Below are 25,735 nucleotides of genomic sequence, written 5' to 3'. Positions count from 1 at the left end.
CCGAAAGAGATACGGTCGCAGATATGCAAAGATCTGCATACCTCCGACCGTATCTCTTCCGAACGGGAGACGCCTAACTGGGCTACGTGACCATATAAAACATGCATGCAAAGGAGGAGGGGGTTATACCTAGGGTGGCGGTGGAGTCAGGCTAGCGGGGCAGTGGCGTGTCGGTGTAGTGGCGAGGCGATGCGGTGCAGGCAGACCAGCAGCGCCGACGAAGACGATCAGGGTTGCCAAGTCCCTCCCACGGGTCCTTCTACATAAAAAGGCAATAGGTTAGAATCCTTTGAAAATTTCGACAGCACCTCCCCTGCACGGGGAGGTTTTCAAAACCTACAAGAAACATAGGCGCGATGGCCAACAACCACATATATACCAAACATAGGCACGAAGGCCAACAAACATATATATACCAAGATGAGCCATGTACTTTAGTTCTCTTTCCATGCACATGAAAGTATCGAAGTAGTACAACAACAAGTACTACAACCACTACTACTACTACTACTACTAACACTAACACTACTACTACTAACACTACTACTATCACTACTTACTACTAACAATACTACTAACACTACTAACTACTAACTACTACTACTTACTAACTACTACTAACACTACTAAGTACTACTACTAACTACTACAGGCGTAGGGCATACCTTCGTGACGAGAATGGCAACAACAAGGGTCGGCGACGACGGCGGGGATGACCGCAGCGGCGTGAGGGTCGATGGGCCTAGGCCGGCACCTTCCTTCTCCTCCTCGCTTCTCCCCTTCTCCTCGCTTCTCCCCTGCCTCCTCCTCTCTTCTGCAGTGGCCGCCGACGGGGGAGGTGGCCGCCGAGGGGGGCGTGTAGGCGGGGGAGGTGGCCGCCAAGGGGGCCAACGCGGGCGGTGGAGGGCGGGCGGGGGTGGTGGAGGCCGGGCGGGCGATGGAGGCCGGGTGGGGGCGGCAGCCGTGCGAGGACCCAGCGTGGGGAGGCGGACGGGGACGGGCCGCGTGGGCCGCCGCATGAGGCGCCGACGCGGGGAGGCGGACAGGGACGGGCGTCGCGGGGGCCCACGCGGGGAGGCGCGGTGGCCGGGGCGGAGGCGCGGGCCGGCGATGTGCGGCGGCGGTTAAGGGAGAGAGAGGTGAGAGGGAGAGAGAAATGAGAGAAAGAGAGCGCACCGGCCGGGCGTGGGTGAAGGGATAAGGGCGGCATTGCCGAGTGCCAGATCGGTGGCACTCGACAAAGTCAATTTTCTTCGCCGAGTGTCGTGATCTGGCACTCGGCGAAGTTTTAAAAAAAATTCAGCAGCTCTTTGCCGAGTGCCAGCTGGGCGGCACTCGGCAAAGTTATTACTTTACCGAGTGCCAACCCTAGGCACTCGGCAAAATAATTTTTTTTTTGGTTTCTTGCCACCAATTTTTTTTGAAGCTTTAGTACACTACCACAAACAACAGGTTTAAATTTGGGACATTTTCATTGCCTTTTGGCATATTTCTATAGTTTATTTTATTTTGTTGATTTTTTCCAGAAAATATAAGTTTGAACTGCAGGTGCATCGAATAATGGATTACATTCGTTCAAAAAATGTTATTCTTGTTTCTTAGTGTAAATTTAGGCTAAATCTAGGAATTGTCTCAAAATTTCGATCAACGTGCTCATGGGGCAACGCCTCCAACTTGCGTTGGAGTGGTTTTTTAATTGTATAAAATGCGAACGAATTCCGAAAATCATGAAACTTGTCGAGTTGTCGCCGTATCGTATGCGTATGCCGTGGAAAAAATTTGAAAAAGTTTCGACCACGTTGTCACGTACGATGCTCACAAACCAGGACATCTCCACATTTTTTCAAATTGTTTCCACGGCATGCGCATACGATACGGCGACAACTTGACAAGTTTCATGATTTTCGGAATTCGTTCGCATTTTATACAATTAAAAAACCACTCCCACGCAAGTTGGCGGCGTTGCCCCGTGAGCACGTTGATCGAAATTTTGAGACAGTTCCTGGATTTAGCCTAAATTTACACTAAGAAACAAGGATAACATTTTTTGAACGAATGTAATCCATTATTTGATGCACCTGCAGTTCAAACTTACATTTTCTGGAAAAATTCAACAAAACAAAATAAACTATAGAAATATGCCAAAAGGCAATGAAAATGTTCCAAATTTAAACATGTTGTTTGTGGTAGTGTACTAAAGCTTCAAAAAAATTGGTGGCAAAAAACAAAAAAAAAATTGCCGAGTGTCAAACGGGGGGCACTCGACAAAGAGGACGCCGCTGGATGCCGTTAGGCCCCTACCAATCTTTGCCAAGTGTCTGCCTTTGCCGAGTGGCAGGCACTCGGCAAAGGCCTCTTTGCCGAGTTTCATATTTTACCGAGTGCAGCGCTTGGCAAAGTAGGTTTTTGCCGAGTACCTAAAATTTAGCACTCGGCAAAGATTTTTGCACTCGGCAAATCACGTGTTTCCATAGTGAATTTGGTAGTGAGTGGAGACAATTATCATCTAAGGCTTGTTATTGTGTTGACGGGTTCAGCCCAAGGCCTTAGTTTGCTATGGACCCTGGGCTGGTAGAACTTACCTTTATGAGATGATGTCAGGCTAGAGCGCCGGTGGCTAAGCTAAAGTATGCCTTAGGTAGACCACTATATCTTTGGTTTTTTGAGCCACCTGATATAGTATTTGTATGTCTGTTAACTCAAGTCAATAAATGAGGCTTATTTGGATCTCCTCCTCTCTAAACTTTAGAGCTAAAGTCTCCAAAAGTAGTATAAAATTAGCTCTAAACTTTAGCCCACCTTACATTAGAGCTTTAGACCTTAAAAATAAGTTAAAGTGCTCTAAAGTTTTTAAAGCTCTAAAGTTTAGAGACGAGGATCAAACAGACCGTTTGGCCTTTAAAAAAGCTAGAGTATGCCTAGGGCAAAAAAAATGATGTGTTATCCACAGTCAAGTCATCAAACTCAATCAAGCACGGGGAAAAAGACACCAGAGTCATTTCCAAATAGCTGTGGTCCATGTCGGGCCAACACGCAGAACGGGATGAGGAACATACATAGATCATCGAAACACGACACATCCAGGCGGCCGGCCGGCGCGGCTCCGATCCTGCCGGTGGTGCAGTGGATGGGTTGATCCGATCCGAACAAACAAGATAAAATCAGAAGGGGAGGACGTAGAAGCCAATGGCGTCGAGGTACTGGTCCGCGCGAGCGAACATGCCGACGACGCTGCCGTTGTTGAGCACGGGGACGTTGAAGGCCGTGCCATCGCCGCGGCCGAAGGGCCCGTACGTGGCGCGGTTGGTGACGAACTTGAGCGAGGTGATGGTGTGGGTGAGCTCCCCGATGGGCCCGACTGACCCGGCGACCTCCGTCACGTACTCGTGAGGGCCCAGGGTGATCACCTCGTCGCTCACGCCACCGGTGCCGCCCCAGGGCCCGGCGGTGTGCAGCTTGCCGTCCCGGTCCAGGTAGGAGAAGGAGATGGAGTCGATGATCTTGCCATAACGGAGGGAGATGCTCTCCAGCCGCTGCGGCGCCACCGTGATGTCGTAGGCGCTGCCGTGGTCGCCGCTGCCCCACGTCCCGATCTTCACCAACGCAGCCTGCACATACACCCAGGATTTCATCTCACATTTCATTTCATGTATCTGCTGCTAGCTGATAGATATTGCAAGGAGATCAACAGTGTAAATGATAAAGAGACGGACCATGTCGTCGTCGTCGCGACCTTTGCTGTTGGGTGTATCTGAGCTGAGGCGCAATGCAATGCAATGCACGCACAGACTCGTTTGTGGGTTAACGTATTAGAGAGAGAGAGAGAGAACGGCCGATACCGATACATAGCTAGCTGGGTAGTTGGCACCGGACAAGGCAGAAAATTGGATGTACAGTGATGGTGTGGGTAGTTGGTATGCACGGCTGTGCTGCCTCCACGTACACGGAGCCGCGTTTCCAGCAGGGGCATTGACGGCGACAACGACATCGCTGCTGGGACGCATCATCGACTTCTTGCTGAGATTTCCATATTGGAGATCGAACGCAACTGCTGAGGATATGCCATGCGACTTTGCTGATTTTCCTATTCGTCTCAGGAACGCAGTAGCGGCCCACCGACAGGTAATCACCTCAGGTGCATCCATAAGCAGGTCCATCTAGCAAAACTACTCCAGCTTCATTGGCATGATCAATCCCTTGGAGTACGATGATGCCCACTCTGAAACTGATCTTGCTGGTCCAACGGTCTCTGAACTCCTTGAAATTAAGGGTCTTCCTCTACGGCTGATAAGCCGGTTGATGCTGGTTTGTTGTGAGATAAAAACATTGTTTCATGGCTAATAAGCCAGATAAGTTCAAGCGAACAGGTTAAATACGAAATTTCAGGAATTTCGGAAATATCGGATCAAATTTAAATAAATTCAAAATGTTTTTAAAAAAAATTCTTGTCAATTCAATTGAAAAAATCTCCAGTCGATTATGCATCATAAATTTATATAACACCGACCAATTGACACAATATATCACAAAAGTAGATGTGCGGTAATACGGCGGGCTGACGGTGGGCTAGCTGCATATGCTGGTGATGTCAAACATGCGAGTGAGGAAATTAAATAAACTTGAAGATATTTAAGGCTCTGGTAAAACTAGAGGATATGGAGGGCTATTTTAGTACGATTTGACATAATTTTGGAGCAAAAGATGAATTTAACCGAAAAATTTTTGACCGATATAAAAAATTTTCAGTCCCTACCGAAAAAGACATATTTCGCCGAAATTTTTAACCCATTCTAGAGAAGGCTTCACACGGCTAGTCCCCAGCGTGGCAACGAGAACAATGACGCTCTACCAAAAGACGCGCATGTCTCTTGTTACCATTCGTTGGTGGTATATGTGTCCTAATCGCTGCTTTAATTTGATTTAATGTTGTGTTTTAATTTGAAATGAATCCTTTTAAAACACGGCATATTTATGAGAATTTGATTTGATAGACGATAGACGTAATTTGTTTCCAATCTATAAACCATATTTGCTCTACAGTCTCAACTAAATCATTTTTGAAATATCACAAGGAAAGTACATGCCGCACAAAAATGTATCCGTATTATGAGAAAATTTATACTCGCTATAGGTCTGCTTGTGTGTTCTCCACCACTTTTGGTAATTCCAGGAATCTCGCCGACCCGTGGATTAACAAAGCATTGTAAAACTCCTCTCTCAATGAAACACTTGTACGGCCACGTTCGCAAAAAAAATATGATAGTGGGCCGAACTGAGTGGTATACGTACCAATGACTTAGCATGGCATGTCCATACATTGATTTTTGGGAGCGTTCGGAACCTCCGGACAAAAGCGCGTGTCTGAACACGCTTGCGCAACCTTCCTCACGCGCGCCCGTGAAAAAGGTCGTGCCTACTGCTCCTTTCCCTTGCCCCCCTCCTCTCTCTCTGTGACCGCGACTCCGGATACCCACGCGCCCGCGGGAAACGCCGCGCCCGCCGCTCCTTCCCCCTGACCCTCTCCTCTATCTCTAGGCAGGTGAGACCCGAGAGCCGGCATGAGGACGAGCACGCCCCATCCGCAGGATCCTAGGTGCGCGTCTGGATCACTGGCCCACGGCTCGCCAGGCCCCAACCCCCGGCGCCCGGCTCCGTAGGACTCTCTACCTCTGAAACATGAAACACTTGGATGCAACATACGACTGAAGCAGATGAAACATTTGGAACAAACAATTACAACATATTTGTGAAACATATACATCATCCGGATAAAACACTTGCAAATTGCAACATGAAAACACTTATTGCAATATAAGACTAAAACAGCTGAAACATTTCGAATAAACTCATGCAACATAGGTGTCAAATATAAGCAATATCCAGATAAAAACGCTTGAAACATACGTGTGAAACAGATGAAACATTTTAAACAAACGCTTGCAATAGCCTCTGAAACACTTGCAACATATGCAACATTCCGATCTACTTTTACAACATCCATACGAAACACCTGCAATATACCCCTGAAACATCTAAAACACTTAAAACATACATTTGCAACATATGGAAGGGGAGATCGGGGTAGATTGATTCCGGCCGTGGGGCGCGAGCACCACCAGCACGGGCCATGCTCATGGGTGCCCTTGGCTCAACTGGGGACCGACATGAGGCACGCGACGGCACCACAAGCACCAGCAGAGGCGGCGCGGTACGCCTGACGACGCGGGTGGGACTGCAGGAGCAAGGAGCGAGAGGCGTTGGTGGGCGCGCGTGATGGGCAAGAGCGAGAAGTGAACAACACAGGGGGGCGTGTGCGGGGAGATGGCTGCAGTGGCAAATACGGAGTGGGCGGACGGACGGCCGCACGGCGCCATGAAGCATGCGATGGTCGAGCAAGTGGTAGATATTTTTGAGAGAGAGACGTGAGAGATGTAACGAGGAGGATGCAGGCTTGGTGAGCCATGTAGGCCCAAGAAAGCGGCGTCCGATCGGTTAGACGCCCACCCCTGAGCATTACCGTTGATTGTTGGTATCTATATGGTATATAGCAACATAGTTGGCCACTGGATTCAGAACCGGAGCGTTGTAAAGCACCTTGCCAGCGATTGAGACCTTTTTCTCTTCGTCTCTTATAATCAACCTAGTAGATCAAAATAGAAAAACATAGAGGCACAAAGTAGAAAAAAGATATTCTTTATTCGTGATTAGAGCCACCGTGTAATGTCTATACTAGACATAAGAGATGATTGATAAGAGCCCACAAAGAGAACTTGCAAGGGTTATGATTCCTTCTCATAGAGAACAAACTATGATTGTGATTTTCCATTCTCCTTTTCTTCATGGCTAGAGTCCTTCTCTTTTTCTTCTTGGCCAGATTTCTCTGCCTTTTCTTCTTGGTTGTCGTACTTCTCTTTTTCTTCTTGGTTTTCTACTTGCACTACCGGAATTCATAGGTTAGCCGTGTGCCCACGGCACACGGCGAAGGCAAAAAAAATACTCAGCAAAGCGTTTGCCGAGTGTTACACTCGGCAAACGGCACTTGACAAAAAATAACTCGGAAAAGCTGTCTCTGCCGAGTATTTTTTGTCGAGCACTCGGCAAGACGTTGCCGAGTGCTAAACCAACACTCGACAAAAAATATTTCAAAAAAAAAAACACCGCCACCACCACGTCTGCCGCCACCACCACCACGCCACAGGAGGCCACACTGTGTTCGTCCTCTGGAAGCTGTTGGACCACCGACATTGGGGAACGTGGAGGCTGTCGCCGGATCCACAGCAGGCTTGGGGCGTGGTGGCCCCATCTGCCTAGGAGTGTACCGAATCTGCATTCACCGACACCACCAATGGCGTCCACGCTTGGGCTGCTCCACCGCCGGCAGGGGAGTGTCGACACGGTGCGGTCCGCCGCCCCATGCTCCGAATGCGCCGCCGCTAGGGCCGTCCATGCCGGGGCCGCACAGCCGTGGAGATCAAGAGTGGTGCGCAATCGCCATGGAGATCTGGCCCACCCATTGATGGCCGCCGCCGCCGCTGCCGCTAAAGGGAGGGGGTGCCGCCGCCGCCGCCTGGGGGACGGCAGCCACGGGACTGCACTACGGTGAGGGGCGCTGTCGCCCGCGAAGGTGGAGGAGGCGCCGCCACGACGTGAGGTGGACGGGCGGGCGCCACCGCTGCTAGGATGGTGTAGATGCCATCGGAGGTGGGCGCCATGCGCGTGAGGTCGGATTCGCCATCGCCAGTCCCACAGCAACCGGAGGGGAGGACGATGATGCTGTTGGTGGGGAGGATGAAGATTCCGCCGGATCCGCAGCCTCCTCGATGGATCCACGGGATGCGCCGGCAAGGGAGCTGGGGAAGGCCGCCGGCTTTCGAGGTGGAGGGGAGAGGGCGCCGCCGGGTGGGATCGAGCCGCCGCCGCCGCTCTAATCCAGACGGGAGCTGGGGGAAATGAGGGAAAAGTAGGGTTAGTGACGTATTTATACAAGGCACCACTTTGCCGAGTGTCAGATCACGGCACTCGGCAAACTTATCTTTGTCGAGTGTCTGCACTCGACAAACCTTTTTTCCTATTTTCTTCTTTTCCATACTTTTAGAAGAGGAAAAAGTGAAATTATTTGCCAAGTGCTAAATAATTACACTCGACAAACATATATCTTTGCCGAGTGCCTAGTTTTACCGAGTGTTTTTTAGTTTACCGAGTGTCAAACTTTGTCGAGTGTTCTTTTTTTTTTGTCAAGTGCAATTATTTTGTCAAGTGTTTTTTTTTCAGTATTCGGCAAAGAACTTATTTGCCGAGTGCCCGATGTATTGCACTCGGCAAACTATATTGCACTCGGCTTAACTTCTGTTTCCGGTAGTGTTGGCTAGAGTCCTTTTTTTCTTCTTGGTCAAGGTCCGTAGGTTTTATAGCAGGGAGGGCAGCTGGGAGGATGTAGAAGCCGATGGCGTCGAGAAAGTCTCCTGCGCTGGCGAACATGCTGACGACTCTGCCGTTGAGCGCGGGCAGACTGTGGTGCGTGCTGTCTACTCCGTGGCCGAAAGGGCCGTAGCTGCGGAGGTTGCTCACAACCTTGATGGAGGTGATGCAACACTCCACGTTCTTGAACGTGAATGGGCCCACTGACCAGGCAACTCCCGTTACATACTCCGAGGCCTCCAGCGTGATCTGCGTGCATGTGCGGATATACACTAGTACAGAAACGGATTTTACTCCCGATTGAAAAACCCCTTCAGTCTTAGTTTCTCAACCGAAAGCACTAATCCAGGACTAAAGAGCCCTTCCTTTAGTCCCGGTTACTCACCCGGGACTAAAGGTGGTTGGTAAGATCAACCGGGACTAAAGAGGCCTCCCGGCCTGGCCACGTGGGGTGGCCCTTTAGTCACTAGTAGAGAACAGACCTTTGATCCTCGACCAAAATGGGCTCTAGTCCCGGAATTTTTTGCCCCCGGGACTAGAAATACCTTTACTCCCGGTTGGTGGCTCCAACCGGTACTAAAGGCCCCTGCCCAACGGCTACTGCGCCAGACAGAGGTGGCAGGGACCTTTAGTCCCGGTTGGAGCCACCAACCGGGACTAAAGGTATACTTTTACTCCCGGTTGGTGGCTCCAACCGGGAGTAAAGGTCTACTCCTGGGCCGTGGCTGCGCCCGGGGTTGGAAAGTTACCTTTAGTCCCGGTTGGATCTATCAACCGGGACTAAATGTTCTCCCTTTATAAATCGGCCGTCTCCTCCTTCCTCCCCGAGCCCGAGCTCAGCACATTTTGAAGCTCACTGCAGTAGTGTTCTTGCTTCCTCCCTCCCTCCATTGTTCCTCCATCCATTCTTCGATTCCTCCGTCGATTCTTCAGTTGTAAAGGTTACCAATCTCATACTCTCATTTTTTACCATTTTCTTATGCCATTTTATTCACTATATATATTTATGGTTCTTTATTGTGGTTTTTTTTCATTTGTAAGCAATTTGAGCTCAAAATCACTTTAAGCTTGCATATTTACATGAAAGAAGGTTAAAGTATATATAAATATAAAGTTAGAAAATAGTTAGAAAATTATAGCAAATCCTTACTAGTTGAACTTGCGGACCGTGTTCAGGTCGGCGAGGATGTTCTCTGCCGAGCGGTAACGGACGTCAAGGAGGAGCTTTGATTCTACGAGGGAGAGCGATAACGGTCGTGGAAGACCGTGTTCCCTTCCTCGTAGAATCGGAGCTCTTCCTTGACCAAGTACGGTGCCGTCCGGTGGAGAAATCCTCGCCGAGCTGATCACGTAAGCAAGGTCAACTAGTACGGATGGTTATTTATTCACATGTCCCGATATCGTCGTAGTAGTCTGTCAATCACCATACCTAAACGTAGTATATATAAATAAAAACTTAGAAAATAGTTAGAAAATTATAGAAAATCCGTACTAGTTGAACTTGCGGACCGTGTTCAGCTCGGCAAGCATGTTCTCTGTCGAGCAGTAACGGACATCAAGGAGGAGCTTTGATTCTACGAGGGAGAGCGACAACGGTCGTGGGAGACCGTGTTCCCTTCCTCATAGAATCGGAGCTCTTCCTTGACCAAGTACGGTGCTGTCCGGTGGAGAAATGCTCGCCGAGATGATCACGTAAGCAAGGTCAACTAGTACGGATGGTTATTTATTCACACGTCCCGATATCGTCGTAGTAGTCTGTTATGTGTGTACATTCCCATTCTTCTGTTAATTTGCGGAAATATCATATGAATTGCTTACCTGCCGCAGTAAAAGACGAGAACACAATGACCATTAAAAATATCATTGTTTAGAGATCTAGATAATTTTATAGTTTGTTAATTTTATTTGTTTATAAAAGAAGAAATTTATAGTGTATTAAAAAATGAGTATAGAGAGTAGATGGCAACTGCTTCCGGGTCCTCGGCCTCTCATGGGTTTCCAAAGCGACTTAGGCCGGGCCTTCCTCTCATTCCATGCGGCAAGTGTCGTGATGAGATGAAGATTGTGATGGAGTACCGAGTGAAGAAGGAGGGTCCCAACAAGGATCGTATCTTCTACAAGTGTCCGGATCGCAATATGAGTTATTTTATCGTATTTAATGATTATGGTTAGTTTATACCTATTTTCATGATGGTTGTGATTAAAGTTCTAGTTTTTTGTTTTAATTTCAGTGGGATGGCAGTGGACGATGTTCAGGCTTCTACTGGGAGGAAGAGTATGTTGAACTCGTGCAAAAATATCTTGCACAACAGGCAGATACGGCGGCTAATGAGGCAGTGATCCAGCCGAAGAAGCCCAAAGATGTTGCACAATCGGGGGATCTGTCTGTTTTAGTTGAGATTGGTCGCGAAATCCTTGTGCTCCTGAAATGTATTTTAGCTTTAGTTCTTTTAGTGGTAGTTGGGATTGTCTACATTGTAGCGATGCTTTCATAAATTTGTATCTTTTGTGGTGGCACGCATGTTGTATAAATAATTAATTATGATCTAGGTTTTAATATGATATTTATGTCATGTAATGCAGATGAGCCGTCATTGGATGTATAATGCTGATCGCCACTCACAAGAGTTCATTGACGGCGTGCATTCTTTATTACGTGCGGCCGAGACAAACAAACGCGACGGTTTCATGTGCTGCCCATGTGCCATATATAAGAATACGGTGGAATATCCTTGCTCAAGGACTCTTCATTCACACTTGTTCAAGTCGGGTTTCATGCCAAACTATATTTGTTGGACAAAGCACGGAGAAACCGGTGTTGTAATGGAAGAAGATGAAGAAGAACAATGGGACGACAATGATATTATTCCTGATGGTGCGTGCTTCAATGATACTGCAATGGGAGAAGCTGAAGAAGAGGTAGCCGCAGAAGATGAGCCGGCTGATGATCTTTGTCAGGTCATTCGTGATGCACAAAGAGAATGTGAAAGTGAAAAGGAGAAGATCAAGTTCGAGCGGATGCTAGAAGATCACAAGAAATTGTTGTACCCAACTTGTGATGCAGGGCAGAAAAAGTTGGGAACCACACTAGAATTGCTGCAATGGAAGGCAAAGAATGGTGTATCTGACAAGGGATTTGGAGAGTTACTAAAAATCCAAAAGAAGATGCTTCCGAAGTACAATGAATTGCCCGCCACTACCTACGAAGCAAAACAAGTTGTCTGTCCTATGGGGCTAGAAATAGAGAAGATACATGCATGTCCTAATGACTGCATCCTATACCGTGGCAAAGAGTACGAGAAATTGGATGCATGCCCGGTATGCCATGCGTCGCAGTATAAGATCAGGCGAGATGACCCTGGTGATGTTGAGGGCGAACGTCCACGTAAGAAAATCCCTGTCAAGGTTATGTGGTATGCTCCTATAATACCACGCTTGAAACGTCTGTTCAGAAACAAAGAACATGCAAAATTGTTACGATGGCACAAAGAAGACCGTAAGGTAGACAATATGTTGAGACACCCTGCTGATGGGTCCCAGTGGAGAGCAATCGATAGAGAATTCCCGGAGTTTGCAAATGACGCAAGAAACTTAAGGTTTGCTTTAAGTACAGATGGTATCAATCCTTTTGGAGAGCAGAACAGTAGTCATAGCACTTGGCCTGTTACTCTAAGTATCTACAACATTCCTCCTTGGTTATGCATGAAGCGGAAGTTCATTATGATGCCTGTGCTCATCCAAGGCCCGAAGCAACCTGGCAATGACATCGATGTGTACCTGAGACCACTTATTGATGAACTTCTCATTTTGTGGAATAAAGAAGGTGTACGTGTGTGGGATGAGTACAAACAGGAACACTTTGATCTGCGAGCATTGTTGTTCATAACAATCAATGATTGGCCTGCTCTAAGTAATCTTTCAGGACAGTCAAACAAGGGATATAATGCATGCACACACTGCTTCGGTGATATTAGAGGTGTATTCTTGAAAAAATGTCGAAAGGTCGTGTACCTTGGCCATCGTCGATTTCTTCCTGCAAATCACCCCGTAAGAAAGAAAGGTAAGCATTTTAAAGGGAAAGCAGACCACCTGACCAAGCCTCGCAACCGAACCGGTGAGGATGTACTCGATATGGTCAATGATGTGAAAGTCATCTTTGGAAAAGGACATGGAAGCCAACCTATTCCGAAAGACGCTAACGGTCACGCACCCATGTGGAAGAAAAAGTCCATATTTTGGGACCTACCCTATTGGCAAGTCCTAGAGGTCCGTAGCTCGATCGACGTGATGCACCTGACGAAGAATCTTTGTGTGAACCTGCTAGGCTTTATGGGTGTGTATGGAAAGCCTAAGGACACATTTGAAGCACGACAGGACCTGCGTTGTTTGAGAGAAAGAGACAACCTGCATCCAGAGAAGACAGATGATGGACGCCATTACTTACGTCTTGCTAGCTACACTCTAAGCAAAGAGGAGAAGGAAATCATGTTTGAATGCTTAAACAACATCAAGGTACCATCTGGATTCTCCTCGAATATAAAGGGTATTATAAATGTGATAGAGAAGAAATTCTGTAACTTAAAGTCCCATGACTGTCACGTTCTCATGACGCAATTACTTCCAGTTGCATTAAGAGGAATTCTACCTCCAAATGTACGTCTAGCCACCGTAAAGCTATGTGCATTCCTCAATGCAATTTCTCAGAAGGCAATTGATCCAACTGATCTAGCTAAACTACAGAATGATGTGGTTCAATGTCTCGTCAGCTTTGAGTTAGTGTTCCCTCCTTCCTTCTTTGATATTATGACACACCTCCTAGTTCACCTAGTCAAGGAGATTTTCACTCTCGGTCCTGTGTTCCTACACAACATGTTCCCCTTAGAGAGATTCATGGGAGTCCTAAAGAAATATGTTCATAACCGTGCTCGCCCAGAAGGAAGCATCGCCAAGGGCTATGGAACAGAAGAGGTCATTGAGTTCTGTGTTGACTTTATTCCCGACCTTGACTCGATTGGTGTTCCTGAATCGAGACATGAGGGGAGACTAAGCGGAAAGGGGACACTAGGGAGGAAAACATATATTGGTACGGATGATGATTATTTCAATAAAGCGCACTACACAGTTCTACAGAACTCCTCTTTGGTAGATCCGTATATTGAGACACACAAGGATCTCTTACGATCTGAGTTTCCAGGGAAGACTGAAGCTTGGATTACGCATAAGCACATGGAAACTTTCGGCGGTTGGTTGCGAAAAAAATGTCAAGGTGATGAGAGCATCCATGAGCAACTGTATTTATTGGCTATGCAACCATCATGGCATATCGTCACATACAAAGGGTACGAGATAAATGGGAACATATTCTACACAGTAGCCCAAGATAAAAGGAGTACCAACCAAAACAGTGGTGTCCGCATAGATGCCACAGACCCGAATGGGAATAAGCAGACATATTATGGACGCATAGATGAAATATGGGAACTAGAATATGCACCTACTTTGAAGATCCCATTGTTCAAGTGCCAATGGGTCAAGGTGACCGGAGGCGGAGTAACAGTAGACAACGAGTATGGAATGACAACAGTAGACCTTAGTAATATTGGGTACAAAGACGAACCATTCGTCCTTGCCAAGGATGTGAATCAGGTGTTCTATGTCAATGATATGTCTACCAAACCAAAAAGAGGGGAAAACGATAATGACTCAACCAAAGAGCCAAAGCGCCACATAGTTCTTTCAGGGAAAAGAGTCATCGTGGGAATTGAGGACAAGTCGGACATGTCAGAAGAATATGAAAAGGATGACCGAATTCCGCCCTTCAAAGTGAACAAAGACCCTAGCATCTTGGTAAATGATGAGGACACTCCATGGTTACGAAGCGATCATAACCAAGGGACATACGTAAAGAAGAAGTTCACTGCTGTGCCCACTTGATGATATAGTGATTTAATATAGTGTGTGTTTGAGATATTATGTAATAATTGTGAATTCAGATGTTTATTATGTAATGTTTCAAATTAAATCAATGTTTGATTTGGTGGGATTTCTCTCTCAAAAAGGTAAATTAGGATACTGAGTGATGAAAAATTAAAATATTAACGTTAAAATGATGTGAAAACAAATTTCCTGTCCAAAACCAATAATTTTAATAATTTTAATTAAACACTACATTTTTGCATTAACGAAATAATAAATATTAGTTACATTATGTTTTATAATTCTAACAAAAAATAAAAAAAGTTAGGTTATCGATTTTTCCTATGTGCAATAAACAAAAATAAAATTCATATTTTTAACAAAATAATTTTATGCCTTTTATTTAATTTACTATGTATTTAATAAAAACTATTGCATTTCTATTGTATTTAACAAGACTATTGCTTAAAACAGGCGAGAAACGAAACTGCAGGCCACCTTTACTCCCGGGTGGGAAGCCCACCCGGGAGTAAAGGTGGGCTGCAGTTTCGTGGCCCGCCAAAAAAAAGCCTTTACTCCCGGTGCGTGTTACCAACCGGGAGTAAAGGTATACCTTTACTCCCGGTTGGTAACACGCACCGGGAGTAAAGGCACCTTTACTCCCGGTTGGTAATACGCACCGGGAGTAAAGGGTTTTTACTCCCGGTTGGTGGCTGGCACCGGGAGTAATTCTCCTCTGCTATATAACCTCCAGCGCCTGGCAGATCGATCTGCTCGTCTTCTTCCTCGTCGAACACCGCCGCCCTCTTCTTCCTCGCGCCGCGTCCGTTCGCCTTCCGTGACACCGGCGCCGCCGTCTTCTTCCTCGTGCGGCCTCCACCGCGCGCGCCCGTGCCCCTCCTCCGCGCTTGCCCGTGGCCCTCCACCGCGCCCTCCTCCGCGCCCGAGGCCCTCCACCGCGCGTTGCCCCACCGCGCCGGCCCGAGGCCCTCCAGTACGTACACTGCCGAGCTTCGAGGTGATATATTCGTCGATCTCTTTGTACATTCGTCCGAGCCCTCCACTGCCGAGTTATAGATCACGTCGAAAACTACAACTTTGGTGTAAGCCATGTGTCAACGGTCGAGGTCGATTGAAAATTCCAAATTTTGAATCACAAAATCTAGAAACTAAAAATGAATATTTGGAACTCTAAATGATTTTAAATAAAAACATATCTTAAGGCAAGTTTTGAATATTTGGAACTCTAAATGACAAGTATAATTAAGGATCACCAATGAAATTACTTTAGAAATTAATTAGATCGATGTAAATCCATGGCTTGTATAATAAACACGCTATATATTATTTGGAAACAACGCTACGAACCATCCGCTAATGATCCAGCCCATCAACCGCCATATATTCATCACTATATGATATGCCATTATTTCAAGATGCAGTTTCAATAGAAGAATTTTTTCTATCTTCATAGATCAATGTTTGTTAACGAAATTTTATCCAAATATATTCATGTAGGGTCTTTTTTTTGAAGGATTTGTTGTAGGATATATAATGGTCAAATAGGAACTCAATTTTGATACCCAGTTTATAAACTAAGCGTTTTTTAGTTTATCAAAAATATCACATGTTTCTTCATTTGTGAACTTTGAATATACAGATATAATATATTAATGTTGCTAAAGTAATATGAGCATTACATATTTTTTTCCGGGAAGACTATCTTCAAACTTTATATCATAGCATCAGAGATCGCCTGTAGAAGAAGAAAATAAATTCTTATCATTTCGGAAATAGTAATGGTTATATGAGCAATAAGACACATATACTTACATTTCATAATGACTTATACTTATATTATTAACATAGAATTTTCTCATATGATGAATGACTACATGGTTGATCACATGGTACATAGGATCACAACATCACGCACCGACACCGCCCCGGCCCGCCTCACGTCGTCGTCGTCGTCAGCACGCCGGCCCGCCTCACGTCATCGTCGTCAGCACACCGGCCACCGCGCCGACACGTATATATACGTCATTTGTATTCATATGCATTTCGTCCATGCGTTTCTATGTATACGGCGGAGCACCGCCGCCCTCGTTCACCCATGTGTACAGACATATATACGGCGGAGTGGAGCACCGCCACTCTTGTCACACCGCCCTTTCTCGTGCCCTAATTCGCCCTAGTACCGACGTAGTTCGTCCTAGTGTGGCGAATTGCGTTCGTGATCGAGGGGCAAGATTTAATAATGCATATTGTTTGTAGATTTTACGCATGTAATAAGCAAAGATTTGACGTACTATATATTGGTTTTGTTTTTTGAAGCTAGATGGCCGACCCGAGAAATATGGATGAGGAGGAGTTGATGATGAATTTGATCAACACTGGCACTCAAGTTGCCGGCGATGATGGTGCTAAAAATAACGTGCAAGAGGATGTAGATGACGGTAGTCAGTACTTAGCTCTTGAACAAAATGAGCAATAACATATTGGCCAAGTATATATTTTTTATTATTAGCTATATATATATTATCATATGTCTTATGTGTGCTCATGACATTAAAAATAATGTTTATGTTTTGTAGCCCTCTGGATCGACATCAACAACTACAACGAAGAGTAAAAATGTTCGAGGTCCCAAAAAGCCATTGGAGGGTCGCTTCATCATCTCGGAGTTCAATGTGGATACAGGAGAACCGGGGGGGCGAATAAAATGAAATTTGTGCACCACTGTGGTTACCTTGTACGGGACCGGCTCCCGATTAGTACCCGTGAATGGAAGAAGAAGACCAATGCTCCTCATATCAGTTTTGTCTCCAATCGTGACAAGGCGTTAATTTAGAATGATGTCTTGGTACATTTCACGCTCCAAACAGATGATTATGATGATATAATAGATGGTGATGAATTGAAGGAGCGAGTTAGGGATTGGGCAATGAAGAAGATGGCCACCCAGTTTCAGACTTGGAAGAAACACCTATACACGACGTATGTCAAGAAGAACATAGCACCAGATTTTACTGTCCCAGGCCCGATCTCAAAGCAGAGGCCCTATTGGGATGAGTTTGTACAGTACAAGACTTCAGAAGAGGGTGTGAGTCGGGTGATAAAGAACCAACGTAATGCCCAACAGAAGACATACCACCATACCTTGGGATCAGGTGGCTACCCGACTGCCATTAAGAAGTGGAACAAAATGGAAGCAGACCTTCTTGCCAAGGGTATCAGACCAGAATCACTCGAGTGGGGAGAACGTGCAAAGAATTGGTTTTTCGCTCATGGGGGAACACTAGACCAGGAGACAGGGAAGTGCGTTTATGGCGCAAGACTGCAAGAAGCAGCAGAAAGATTATTTTATGCTCAGAGAGCTACTGCTAGTGGTGCGTTCAGGCCCAACATAGAGAAGGATGAGCTGACATACGCCATCAGGACTATTGAACATGGTGGCCGAACTAGAGGCAAAGGAAGTGTCTCGTGGGAGCATGGATTCCCTCAGGACAGACCTTCCTACAGAAGTCGCCAGAGAAAGAAGGAAGAAGAGGCACACCGGCTCCAGAGGTTGGAGGAAGCGGTGCGTGAAGCACAGGAGCGGGAAAAAAACCTTGAAGCGAGAATGCAGGAGGAAATCAAAAGGCAAGTGCAAATAGCAGTGAGTGCAAGCAAGCAGGCATCAGAGCCAGGAATCAACATTAGCCAATCTGTTCAGTTGAAAAGCAGCTGCGCTTCCACGGAGATACCAAATCAAGGGGACACAGGACTGCGCTTCCCTGTGGATGACGTCACTGAACCTTGTACAACGTGTGAGCTACACATTCTGAAGGAGAATTCCACAATCAAGGTGGCTATCGGTCTTGTTAATCCTATCGACCGAACCAAGACACCAAGGATTCATGGGAATATAATCCAAGAAGGATATGCCACCATCTAGGTAGATAAAGCTGAAAAAGGTTTTAGTGATTTGCCTCTTGACATTCCTAGAGGTGATGGCGAGAAGACTCTAGGAGAAGCGGAGAAGACATTCATTCTATGGCGCAAGCGCTACATCATCATTCCAGGGATGTCGGCTCCACCTCCTTCTGAACTACCTCACCATAGGTACGTGCGGATGAAAACACTACATCATTAATTTGTATTGGCTTAAATAATTAACAATCTGCTCATAATAATATGTCATTCCTTTTTTTGTAGCAGATCCTCCCCCAACCTAAATCCAATTGTTCAATCGCCAGATCATCATAGTGCTCTGTACGATGACATTGTGTTGGAAGACGAGGCTGCATCCACACCCTCTCCAAGGAGGTCTCCAACGCCGCAGCCGCCACCTCCAAGGAGGTCTCCAACGCCGCTGCCAACACCTCCAAGGAGGTCTCCAACACCGCTGCCAACACCTCCAAGGAGGTCTCCAACGCCTCCCCCGCCCCCGCCTACCAAGAAGCCTAGCAAGAGGCCAGCCCCTCAAACGAAGAACCAGTCCCCGCCTGCAAAGAAAGCCACCGTGAAACCAAGGGCTATTCCCAAAATAATATCTGAAGAGAAGGAAGAAGGAACTGATGCATATAAAAAAGACATGTCTAGATTCTATGACAAACTTAAAATGAATCAAGAAGCAAGGAGAAACCCAGAGAAACCGTACTTCTTCGTAGCTCCGGATATTTTAAGAAAAAAGGTGACTTCTTACCAGCATCAACAGCGGGAATCTCGTAAGTCATCCAAATCAACATTATCAGACTATGACCGCACTCTCACCAAGTCAATTGAGGCGGCACAGAAAAAGAAGCGGGCAGGGAAAGGAGTTGCCCAACTCGGACAACAAGCGCACCAATCAATCCCCCCGCTAGTTGTTGGTAATGAATATGGTTCGAATTTAGGATTAATGCATCAGGCAAACATACCTCCGGATGTCGATTTGGATCACCTTGGTGAATTTCTTGATGAGACTGGTCTCGACCTTTACCAGATGTTTGGTGATGGAAACATTGAGAGTGCGGCGGAGGTTGATATTTGGAAGAAAAAATTTGTACTAGGCCAGAGTCTATACAACCCTCAAGCCTTATCTGATCTGGGGACGCAAATGTACCTGCTAAACAAGTGGTACATGCAGGCGTCTACCAGTGGAGACTTCTGCGTTGGTGTCAGAATTAGAGACGAATATTGGTTCCATGGCGATGATGTTATGTATGTTGACTTTGCAGAATTTCATCAACTATGCCACCTGACCTCTCTGGACAAAGTTATCATTAGCTGCTATTGCCTGTAAGTAATAATTCTTTCGATCTATTATTAAACTCATCATATGTGTGTATATGCATATAAATTATCCTAACAAGTACTATATATATGCAGATTTACAATGACAGAGCTCAGAAAGGAAGGCTGCAATGAAATTGGTTTTGTTGATCCCCATATAGTATTCAAAGACCCAATTACTCCAATGACTAATTGGAAGTCTGAGTCAGAGAGTAACCTCATGAACTTCTTAGTGAACCAACGCCACAAGAAGGATATACTCTTTCCCTATAACTTCAAGTGAGTGTTAATCATGTCGATCATAGCCTTAATGGCTCATATGTTGATTCTAGTTAATTAATGAGTGTTATGCGTTATATCCTATAAACACATGCAGCAATCACTGGATATTGATGGACATCGATCTGGTGAAAAGTCACTTGATAATCTATGACTCGATGAGAAAACCACAACAAGACTACCAAGATATGATAGATATTATCCAGAGGTAATTTCGGGATCTCTAGCAACTATATATACACACAAACATGATGATTAACTATATCTGATGACGTGGCAAATTTTTTATTGGGCAGTGTTTGGAAAACCTTTATTGAGAAGCAACACATGGAAAAATGCAAAGCGCCACTGAATGTAATCCCATTGAAAGTAAGTCCCCTGAATCGCATCATCTTTATTAATTAAACATATAGCTTTCACCGGATCACCAGATTGGATGACAAATCTTTTTCTCGTAAAGTGGTGTCTGAGGCAGGAACAGGGGAACAACTACTGTGGTTACTATGTTTGCAAGTTTATCAAGGTGCTCTTCCAAAGAACTCCTACAGAGAGACTCAAAGTACGTTAAAAATACACTATATATTCATTTAATTATTATTATTGATTGTGTTACTATGTCTTTATATATATATATGTACATATATTAATTTATTTTCCTTTAATTCAAACCTGTAGACTCGATGGTTGGAGGAAAAGGTCATACGGCAAGACCAAATCAAAGCAATTCAAGAGTCTATAGCCGGATTTTTTAATGAGCAGGTCATCGATTCCAAGGGCGAGTTCTACTTCGACCCAACACTGCCATTGAAGCCAAGCTAGAGGATGAGAAGAAACTTGTTATGTCACAACAACTATAATGCAATCTTTTGTAATATATGCACATGAAATAATATAATGTAAAATACACATATGCATGCATGCATGTAAATATATATATGATGCATGCATATATATATATATATATATATATATATATATATATATATATATATATATATATATATATATATATATATATATATATATATATATATATATATATATATATATTTCTATGCTTGAATTGTGTGATTTAATACGTTCATTGTGCTTGAACCGAAACATACTATATGCGCGTATAAATGTATAATTAGCAGCGTACAATACGACTTCGAAAACCTATTTTGAAAAGAAAACAAAAAAATGAAAAGAAAAGAAAAAAGAAAAAAACCTTTAGTCCCGGTTCGTATTACCAACCGGGACTAAAGGTGCCGGCCATCGTGGCATGTCAGGAGGCACCTTTAGTCCCGGTTGGTGTTACCCACCGGGACTAAAGGTCCTCCTTTAGTCCCGGTTCCTGACCCGGGACTAAAGGACCCCCCCTTTAGTCCCGGATGCTTGCTCCCGGGTGGGGAACCAGGACTAGAGGGGGTTCCCCACCGGGAGTAAAGCTCGGTTCTCTACCAGTGAGTCCCAGTTGGTATTACCAACCGGGACTAAAGGTTTCTTTTTTTTTGTTTCTATTTTCAATTGATGATTCATTTTGGTTTTCGAATAGGTTTTCGAATATGCATTCTACGCTGCTAGTAATATACGTATTCTACACGTTTATAATGTTCGAACATTTTGTACAAACTAAAGTATGAAACTAACGTATATATTACATGCATATACATATATTGTACGTTATTTTATGTACATATAATAAAGCTTGCATTGTATATTATATCATATCATTGGGACAATAAATTCATTCCATCTGGTTTGGCTTCCATGTTTCGTTGACGTCATTGTAGAACTCGCCGGCGGGTTGAGGACCTGGTCATTAAGAAATCCTGCTATGGTCTCTTGAATTGCTTTCAGTTGGTCACATCGTATGACTTTTTCCTTCAGCCATAGAGTCTTCAATAAAAGTTAAAGAAAAAGTATTAATATATATATGTGTTGGTCACGTGATTACTTATATATATAAGCAACAAAAGAAATTGTGAATATATGAATATATTTATATAACGTACTTTAAGGATCTCTTCAGGAGTTCTTTTTGCGTACACCATGATGAACTCGCAAACATAGTATCCGCAGTAGTTGTTCCCCTGTTCTTGCCTCAGAACCCACTTTTACGAGAAAAAAGATCCGGTGAATTGAAAGCATGCATGGTGTTAATTGAATTATATATATATATATATATATATATATATATATATATATATATATATATATATAGAACTACTACTCTGTAGCTGGCTACAAAATAACTTATTCTGTAGCCACTTTGAGTTACGATAATTACTATATTAATTTATGAGATTATAATAACTCCTTACTAAGTGGTTTACTATAACGTTATGGTAAATATCCCCGTGTGTTATAGTAACCCAACTATAGTAAATATATATTGACATTATGGTAAATTAGTATATAAAATTATGGTAAATAGAGGTGGCTACAGAATAACTTATTCTGTAGCTGGCTACTGAATAGCCTCTCCCTATATATATATATATATATATATATATATATATATATATATATATATATAAATGTAGCTAGTACTTACTTTGTGTGCGATTACATCCAGTGGCGCTTTGCAATATTTTATATGGTATTCCTCAATGAAACTTTTCCAAACACTGTGTCCAATAAAATAAAAAATTAATTTGGCCTTTAATAATTGTTGTAGTTAAGAGATCGGGGTATATATAGTTACTAGAGAGATCAAATTACCCTTGGATAATATATATCATGTCTTGGTACTCTGTTTGCTCTTTTCTTAACGAGTCTAAGATGCTCAACCGACTATTGGCCATATCGATGACCATCAATATCCAATAATTGATGCATATGTTTTTATACACAAATATGATCGACATTAACTAGAGTCAACATATATATATATGGGAGATAGCTTAGCTAGTAAGCAAATAATTGAACAAATGTCCATATAATCGACATTAATTATTTAACACTCACTTGAAGTTGTAGGGGAAGAGTATGTTCTTGTTTTGTTGGTTCACTAAGAACCTCATAAGATTTTTCTCGAGTTTAGCTTTCCATTGAGGCGGGGGTTAGGGTGTTTGAATACGACATTTGGATCAATGAAACCAACATCATTATCCTTTCTCTTTCTGAGTTCTGTCATCTCATATCTGCATATATAAAAATATAGTGTGAGGATATATATAATTTATATATATACATGTAGCTTTATATATATATACACACTTTAATAGTAGAAAATAATCACACTTACAGACAATAGCAGCTAATGAGATTTTTGTCGAGAGAGTCCAGGTGGCATAGTTGGTGTAATTCTACAAACTCGACATATATAACATAATCGCCATGGAAGTAAGTTGGTTTCTAACTCTGACAGGAACAAAGGCCTCTCCCCGTTCACATGCCGTCATGTACTACTTGTTTAGCAGGTACATTTGCGTACCCAGTTTACCTAAGGCCTCAGGGTTGTATAGACTCTTTCCATGTTCAAATTTCTTTCAAGGATCCACTTTCGAAGCAGATGGTCCTTCAGCGAGCACTTGAGCAAAGTCCAAACCAGTTTCCTTGTAAAACCGAGACAGCTCCTCAAAATCGACGTCTAAGTCTAAGTTTGAACCATATTCATTATGAACGACAAGAAGGGGGACTGATTGTTGCGATTGTTGTCTGAGTTGTGCAACACCTTTCCCTGGTCTAGTCTTTTTCTGCGCCACCTCAAATGACTTGGTGAGAGAGCGGTCGTAGTCCGATTTTGGCAAGGTCTTTTGAGATTCTCGCTTTTTCTGGTCCACCTTCTTTGTTACAAGATCTGGAGGTAGGTAGAAGTACAGTGTCTCCGGGTTCTCCCTCGCTTCTCGTTGCTTTTTCATTTTTTCGAAGAAACTGTCCACATCTTTTTGTACTACAGCATTTAATTTCTTTTCACTTTTCTCGTAAGATAGTTTTTGAGGAATAACTGGATTAGATGATGCTTTCTTCTTTACCGGCTGGTGGGCCAACGGCTTCGTTTGTGGGATGGACCTCTTAGGAGCTGGCTTCTTCTTAGTCATCAAGGGAGGCGGGGAAGCTGTTGGAGACCTCCTTGGAGGCGTTGGAGACCTCCTTGGAGGTGGCGGCGGTGGCGGCATTGCCACCTGATTTCTCAGAGCACTATGATGGTCTGGAGATTGGATAATTAGACTTAGGTTGGCGGAGACCCTACTGTGTGAGTACAAAAAAGAATAATTAGGTATAAAAAATTATTATTTTTAATCATGCATGTCAATAGAAAATTAGTAAAAATTTTTTATTCACTTTTGTCCGCACCTATTGTCTGGCAATTGAGGAAGCGGCGGTGGACTAGAGACCCCGGGAATAATGATGTAGCGCTTGCGCCATAGTATGAATGTCTTCTCTGCTTCTCCTAGAGTGTTCTCCCCATCACCTCCTGGAATGTCAAGAGCCAGATCACTAAAACCTTTATTAACTCTATCCACTGAGACACTAACATATTTAGGTGGTATTATTGCCCCTTGGATTCTTGGGGTCTTGGTAGGATCTGGAGGAGAAAAAACACCGAGAGCCACCATAATTGTGGCATTCTCTTTTGGAATATGTAGCTCACATGATGTAAACAGTGCAGTGATGTCATCCACAGGAAAACATAGCATTGCGTCATCTTGATTTGGCAACTTTGTGGAAGCGCGGTTGCTTTTCAACTGATCAGGGGGCTAATATTAATGTTGATTCTTGGATCTAATGCCTGCCTTTGGGCACTCATTGCTATTTGCACTTGCTTTATGATTTTGTCCAGCATTCTAGCTTGCATGTTTTTTTCGCGCTCTTGTGCTTGAAGCAACGCCTCCCGTGACTCACGAACATATTCCTCCAACCTGCTGATCCGCGCTGCTTCCTCATCCTTCCTTCTCTGCTAGCTTCTATAGGTATCTCTGTCGTTAGGGAAACCATGCTCCCAAGAAATATTCTATCCTAAACCTCTTGTTTGGCCACTGTGTTCAGCAGTCCCGATGGCATACGTCAGTTCATCCTTCTCTCTATTGGGCCTGAACGCACCAATAGCTTTATCTTGTAGAGCATAAGATAATCTTTGTGTTGCTCTTTTGAGTTTTGGGCCATGACCCAGCTTCCTGGTCTCTAGGTCCAGTCTTCCCCCATGAGCAAAAAACTAATTCTTCACGCGTTTGGGCCAATTGAGTGATTCTGGTGTGATACCCTTGGCAAGAATATCCGCTTCCATTTTTTCCCACTTGGGAATGGCAGTCGCGTAGCCACCAGATCCCATGCCATGGTGGTATACCTTTTGTCGGACATTCTCTTGGTTCCTTCTCACCCGTTCCTCACCCTCTTCTGATGTCTTGTACTGTACAAAATCATTCCAGTAGGGCCTCAACTTCGCGAGCAGGCCCCTAGTATTGAAATTGGGCGTTAGGTTCTTCTTGACGTATTTTGTGTATAGGGATTTCTTCCAAGTCTAGAATTGTGTGGTCATCTTCTTCATAGTCCACTTTCGAACTAGCTCCTTCAATTCATCATCGTTGATATCATCATAATCATCCGCTTGCAATGTGAAATGTTGAAGGATATCATCCCAAATTAAATTCTTATTAAGATCATAGACAAAACTAACATGAGGCTCGTTGATCTTTTGCTTCCATTCACATACACTGATCGGAAGTATATCCCTTACAAGGTACCCACAGTGTTGCACGAATTCCTTTGCATGTGGACCAAGTGGTTCGCCTGTCTCGATATTGAATTCCGATATTATGTAGCGCCCCTCTAATGGCTTTTTCGGTCCTCGAATATTTTTGCTTTTCGCCGTTGTGGTCATCGATCCAGAGGGCCACGTATAAAAAAAGAATAAATAAATATCATATGTACACAT

The 25,735-nt window shown here is 44.3% G+C and overlaps 2 pseudogenes; both read right to left on the bottom strand.

Moving 5' to 3' along the window:
* Positions 1 to 2,977: 2,977 nt before the first annotated feature.
* On the bottom strand, positions 2,978 to 4,066 carry LOC136495099 (protein GOS9-like; annotated as a pseudogene).
* Positions 4,067 to 7,675: 3,609 nt separating this feature from the next.
* LOC136464011 (mannose/glucose-specific lectin-like) overlaps positions 7,676 to 25,735 on the bottom strand; it is a 42,708-nt pseudogene continuing 24,648 nt past the window's right edge.

Source organism: Miscanthus floridulus, chromosome 1 (assembly GCF_019320115.1).
Source record: "Miscanthus floridulus cultivar M001 chromosome 1, ASM1932011v1, whole genome shotgun sequence".
Lineage (NCBI taxonomy): Eukaryota > Viridiplantae > Streptophyta > Magnoliopsida > Poales > Poaceae > Miscanthus > Miscanthus floridulus.
This window is presented reverse-complemented; position numbering and strand designations above follow the sequence as displayed.